This window comes from Sabethes cyaneus, chromosome 2, assembly GCF_943734655.1.
Source record: "Sabethes cyaneus chromosome 2, idSabCyanKW18_F2, whole genome shotgun sequence".
Classification (NCBI taxonomy): Eukaryota; Metazoa; Arthropoda; class Insecta; order Diptera; family Culicidae; genus Sabethes; species Sabethes cyaneus.
Genome location: NC_071354.1, coordinates 90,273,767 through 90,279,766, shown reverse-complemented (window position 1 = coordinate 90,279,766; position 6,000 = coordinate 90,273,767). Strand labels below are relative to the sequence as shown.

Sequence of the window (6,000 nt, the reverse complement as noted above, 5' to 3'; positions counted from 1 at the left end):
TGTCTACATCTCGTTTACTTCCTTTTTTGTGTACAGGGAACATATGTGTAAATTTCCAACACGACGGGAAAATCCCACTGGAAATGGACATTTGAAATAAACGAAGCAACGGTGTCTCTTCAGCAATACGGAAGGTACTCCATCGGGTCCAGGATTGAAGGACAACTTGAGCATGGTCGCAGCCTTCGAAATGATCCCAACATTGATGTTGATGGCACCCAGCATTTGACCCCAATATATGGTCATCAACCCCAATGTTGTTGGCTGCTAGGGCAACACGGTCTGCGCTCAATACCTCATTGGTGAAAACACTTGCAAACATCTTGGAAAAGAAATGGCCTGTATCCTGAGGAGTGGCAGCAACTTCCCCGTTGTATTTCATTAATGATGGAAGCCCGGACTCTTTACGTTGCTCGTTTACGTAATTCCAGAAAGACTTCGGGTGATGCTTTAATCTTCGTTGAATACTGCGTTTATACCGCGAAAAGCATTGGCGAATGACTTGCCTGTATAAATTGTTTATTCTCGTATAGTGGAGTTTTAGTGAAAGCGTACGAAATTTCGTGAATCGTCTTAATGCTGCTCTTTTGTATGACTTCAGCGTGCGTAGCTCATTCGTGTGCCAAGAGGGATGAGATGTACTGCGGCGACTACTTTTCGGTACATGTTGATCAATAGCATATATCAGGACATGAGTGAAGGTCTGCGCAGCGGCTTCGATGTCGTTGGGATCTAGTGTGTTTGCCCAGTCAATACTAGACAACAAATCGTTGATGCTTTGTTGATCAGTTTTACGGAAATTATATGAGATAGCAGCTGGATATTCATTGAAGCCCCGAAGGAGTTTATCTTCTATGCAGACGATCAGAGGAGCATGGTCCGGAACTCTCTTGATTAACAGACATGGAGCCGCTGAGACGAATGGGGCCTTGTCCTGTGAGCTCACGAAGCATAGGTCTAACGAACGGTTGTTCTCGTTGACGACATGATTAACTTGATGAAGCATTGCAGCACTATAGTTGTCAAGAAGATTAATTGCACCGGCATAGATCGTAGAGTTTTCAGAATCAGGGTAGAGGAAACCGCTATGGGCAAGTTTCCGCGAGATATCTGGCAAATTGAAGTCGCCCAATCTCATCGAGCGGCGTAGCGTCCATCATAACTGGGTAAACTGATTGGCAGTGAGCGTTGAGTAGATCGTTGTCCCGGACACGATCAGGTGGGATGTATATGGCACGCAAAAAGAGGAAGCAATCACTCAGCTTGATGGCCGTCCAAACCTATTCTACGCAGTTCCATGAGTCATTCTTAATTGCTCTTGCTTTCAATCCACGTCGAACAGCTATCAAAACACCACCGCCAGTGGATTAGCGGCTGTTGTTTGGGTTCCGATCACAACGGAAATGCGATGTCTTCAATACTATAGCAATAGCAACAAATTTTAAACATCCGAATCCTCTTCTTCACTTTATGCTCCTCTTTCAAATCTACACAACCCGGGATCCATCTAATGTGATTCTCGTAAGTGACGTAACCGTAACCGGATTTCTCCACACCAGGACAGTCGATTCTTCCCTGCAACCTGCGCAACATATGGATATGATACACTTGAACCAAAGCAGCAGAAATTGCACCAGCAAGCAATAAAATAATTCGAAATTGTGCAACAGTCGATTCAAAAGTAACATTTTGGATGCGAGCGCCTCCATCGCTTGCATACCATAGCAGTCTAATCTGCCGAAACCAAAGATGGCTCTGGCATCGACAATTCTTGCTCGCATTCAACCCTGCGCAATTTAGCGCTCTCCGGTCTCCGCCGTGACACACGCTCTCCTTCTTGCTCTCATCTGTGTCGAGAACATCTTGCCAGCCTTTTCCTGATGAGCCTAGCATAATATCGCAGTGAAGAAGAGTGCGGAGTCGAAAAAAATCTTTTGTGTGTTTCGCGTCGGCCATTAAAGCACTTCAGCTAGCACTCCTCGGGGGCGAACTGTGCGCTGCAGCCTGAACCATTTCGGCGATGAAGAAAGCCAAATTCATTCGCTGAAAGTGGCTTTTATCGCGTTTTATTGCGGGAAACGTGTATACGCACATGCATACTATTAGTTTAGTGTACCGATTAGGTCGACGGTCAACGCTGTATACGTGAAATTTTAGGATTCTTTTTGAGACAGTTCTGGCGGAGCACCTTTTTCCTCTGGATGTAAGAAAAATATTCTGTGAATCAAAGTGGAAGCAGTAAGAAGAAGTGTTTGTTTCTATCGCTTGCCAGCGATTTGTATGTTGTGTGAATAAATGTCAATATATTTTTGGATCTCTGGTCATTTTTGAGTGAAGTGTCAATAGTACTGTGTCTATGAACTGTTGAAGGTTTTTTTACTGAAGCTGCTGCGTGTGCATTGAAGAAGGTAAATCTTCGGTCCTCCATTTCTTCTCCAAGAAGAAGATAGGGTCGGATTAGCATTGGTAAATCTGTAGCATTCTCGAGGCGTATGTAAATTCAAACTGCGTATGATAATGTTGGTTTGCTGGAAGAACGAGAAAACGGTAGAATACAGCGGACCATTGAATACTAATGGAAAGGGAAACATGACGATAACTTGAAATAAGTAGCGGCCGACATTAGCCTATGAATGAAGCACAGTTCGACCAGTTTAGAACCTGCTAGCGGCTGCTGCAAGAGGAAGTTTACGAAGCACCTTTTCTTGATAGTGGTGGTAAATCGCGGATTAAATGTGCGGTTGTGTTGCTGTGTTTGTGACTCCGTGACGCTCGTTGATAGTTGCCAGTACTCCCCTATAAATATATTTGACTTTTTCTTCTCCGTTGCTTGCTACCCCTCTTCGAAAGTTCGTCTTACAGTGGAAGATGAAGCAAGTGACGATGGAGCAACGAAAAATAACTAGTCAAAATGGATGAATAATTTAAACAAGCACCGTACCATTCGAGACCCTCTGTGGCAAGCAGCACTTTCTTTGTTTATATCTATAAATTACATTTCGACAGATCCGTAAGAGTGCGTTCCGAGCTCTGGATTGTATCGCCTTCCCATAGAGTACCACCAAGGTGCTCATAAAGTGTTCAATTTTATCGCTAGAGCAAGCTCGGTGTCATAAAGCAACATATTTTATTTGTTTATGCTGTCACAAAGGCAGAACAAATTTCGCAACCCATGAGCGGCGGGAACGAGAGGAAATAATGAAAGACAGGTAGTCCGTGTAAAGCAACCCCGAGCTGAAGGGATCAGTTCTCAGCTACTGAGACGATTACCTGGCGTTCTTGCTTCGTGAGATAAGCTGCCGTCGCAAGTTGACTTTTCGCACAACGATTCCCGTAGGTTGCGCTAGGGAGGAACCAGTAAATTTTAAAATAAATAAACTACGCTATGTGCCCTTCTGCAGTTGCCTGCCAGCAACTTAGCCTAATGGGTTAAGTTAAAATATGCCTAAGTCTTGTAATCCAATTCAGCGGGAAGACGAAACACTCCGAGAAAGATGCGGACAAGAAGAAATGGTAGAAAATTAAACCATTGGAGAGGTACCTACCTGCGGGTGCTACATCCGTGCCCTGTAGTCGGTGCTGATGAGACGAGGCAATTTGGACGCAAAATTAACGGTACATTGACGTGATTTGAAAGTATTATCGTCTATGAAATGCGAAACTATAAGAGTGGCAGCCATACGCGGACTATGAGGACCGCGCAATTTAATTATTATTACTATGTGATGGAATGTTCTAGTAGTATTGGTTAATCATTTCATGCGTAGCCGATTGTACTCATCCTGCTAATTCTATCGGTTACGTAAATACACACTAATTGCATCGAGTAATTGATAGAAGTAATTTATCTGTCAGCGCCACACAAATCGTTTTTTTTCATATGTTCGTTCCAATCCAAAGAGCAGACTTATGTTTGCTGAGCCGGTTTGATTGATGTGAAAACTCGTAGGTTTGTTACTGTCAGACTGAAAGGTTAGTTTAACTTATTGGGTTATTACTGTTTGAGTTTAAATTTTTCACCGTCGGAGGATGAATGTGACCGTCACGAGTTTCCGTAATACCTGGCTTGTACTACCTATACGTGTAATTCTTCATTTGTAATTGATGCCTTAATGAATGTGACGGTTTTTCAATTTCTTACTCAGTGCTTGATAAGACTGGTAAATAAATTATAGCCTTTTTATCATAATCATTTCAATCAAAATCAACAAGAGTAAATTAAGAGGTAAATGTTATTGACTATTTTCACGCCGGTTGATATCAATCATAATCACAAATACCGAATAGAATGTTCATAAATTTTAAACTGAGTCGCTGAAGTGAACAAGTGATCACATTTTTATCCAAGAATGTGAAGTGACATTGGAGATTCAAATGATATTCCAGTTAAGATAAGAGGTTATCTTAGCAGTCCCACAATCTACAACTTCATAAAAATAAATCTCGGTGCGCAATTTGCCTTTACAGCTCCATTTTTTCTTATCAAATTTTGACTAGTTTTTTTTAACAAATTCCTATGATATTGATATCAAACGAAATTTATCTTGGAGTTTTCACTAATGACAAAACGTTAATGAACTGAGCCCAAAATCAACTTCGATCTATGCCAGGTAAAAAGAATTATAAAAAATAACGACTGCCGTCGGGAAATCCCGTCTATTTCGAATATCATTCAGAAGCCCAGCAGAAAGAGGCATTTTTGACTGTCAAACGCTCAATTTCCATCATTTTGCGATGTAAATTTTGAAAAATATTGTTTAAGTATTCCCTGTATCGCCACCATTTTGAAAATTAATTTTACATTGTCCATAAATATGTTCTGTTTCTGGTTCATTCTGGTTGGGTTGAACAGAAAACAGTAATCGATTGAATAATTTTAATGAGAACAGTTCTGGGTTGTTATTTGTCACTCTGACTTCAGTTTTACTTAAATTATAGCCTAGAATTTCTAGTAATATAGTATATGGGTAAATTTGTTCAAAGAAAATTCGTGGTTGTGCACTTTTACGATTCTGTTTACTTTTAAGACATCAACTTGGTTTAGATTCAATCACACGGACAGTCTGCGATTTACTGGAACGTGTAAACACTGTCATTTTTTTCAGAAATTTTTTTCAGAGTACCAGAACGAATTTAAAAAAGCAGTCTTGAATCTTCCCTAAAAAATTGTTGTGTCGGCAATTTGAAGGGTGACAGCTAAAATTTTGGAATTTTTTCGAGGCCCCTATACTAAAAACAACGAACGAGCTCAGGGAGAAATGAGAGTGTGTATGTGTTAGTTCTTTCTATCCCCTTTCTGTCGGTATTTTTGTTTTGTTTATGCTTGCCAAGTTTTGCTTAAAACGGCGTCAAACCAAGAAGCATTCCGCGAGCGCGCTGTACTCTTCTACGAATTTCCACGAAATCTCGGGAAAAAGTTTAAGGTACAACATTTGAAAAGCGAATATGTTGCGGCATCGACTATTTACCATATCCTAAGATGCCCAACAACTATTCGCAAGCAATGTAGTGGAAGAGCAGCCAAAATTATGGACGCAGAAGGACATCGTTCTCTTTCTCGTTTCTTCAATAACAAGTCCTCTGGTTTGGCTATCAATTAAGATGCACCAGACGAATGTTTGAACAAAATTTTGATCCTGTTCTACAAAAACATCATGCAGTTGGACAATACGTGTTTTGGCCGGATAGAGCACCATCGCATTACGCCAAAAAAACACAATCGTTCCTGAATACCTATTCGATCCCATTTTTACCCAAAAACCACGACCCGTAAAATCTGTCTCAGTGCGCCCAATCGAAGATTTCTTCGAGATTTTGAGGTCCTTGGTGTACAAAAATAACTGGAGAACCACAAATTGCATAAAAATTATTAGTATAAACAAGAGATGCATTCGCAAAGTTGACATGACGGCCGTACAACGCTCCTATTTCGACGTCAAACGAAAGCTTCGCCGAACAGCCGATAACGGACCGTTTTAAAATGTACACTAATTTTTTTCA

The 6,000-nt window shown here is 41.0% G+C and overlaps 1 protein-coding gene across 1 annotated transcript in view; it reads left to right on the top strand.

The window, feature by feature from the left end:
• The first annotated feature begins 1,887 nt into the window (after positions 1 to 1,887).
• Positions 1,888 to 6,000, top strand: part of LOC128738829 (homeobox protein extradenticle) — a 69,883-nt gene continuing 65,770 nt past the window's right edge. Inside the window, exon 1 of the mRNA XM_053834246.1 lies at positions 1,888 to 2,408. The gene's annotated coding sequence lies outside the window, so the exon portion shown is untranslated. The remainder of the gene's footprint in view (positions 2,409 to 6,000) is intronic.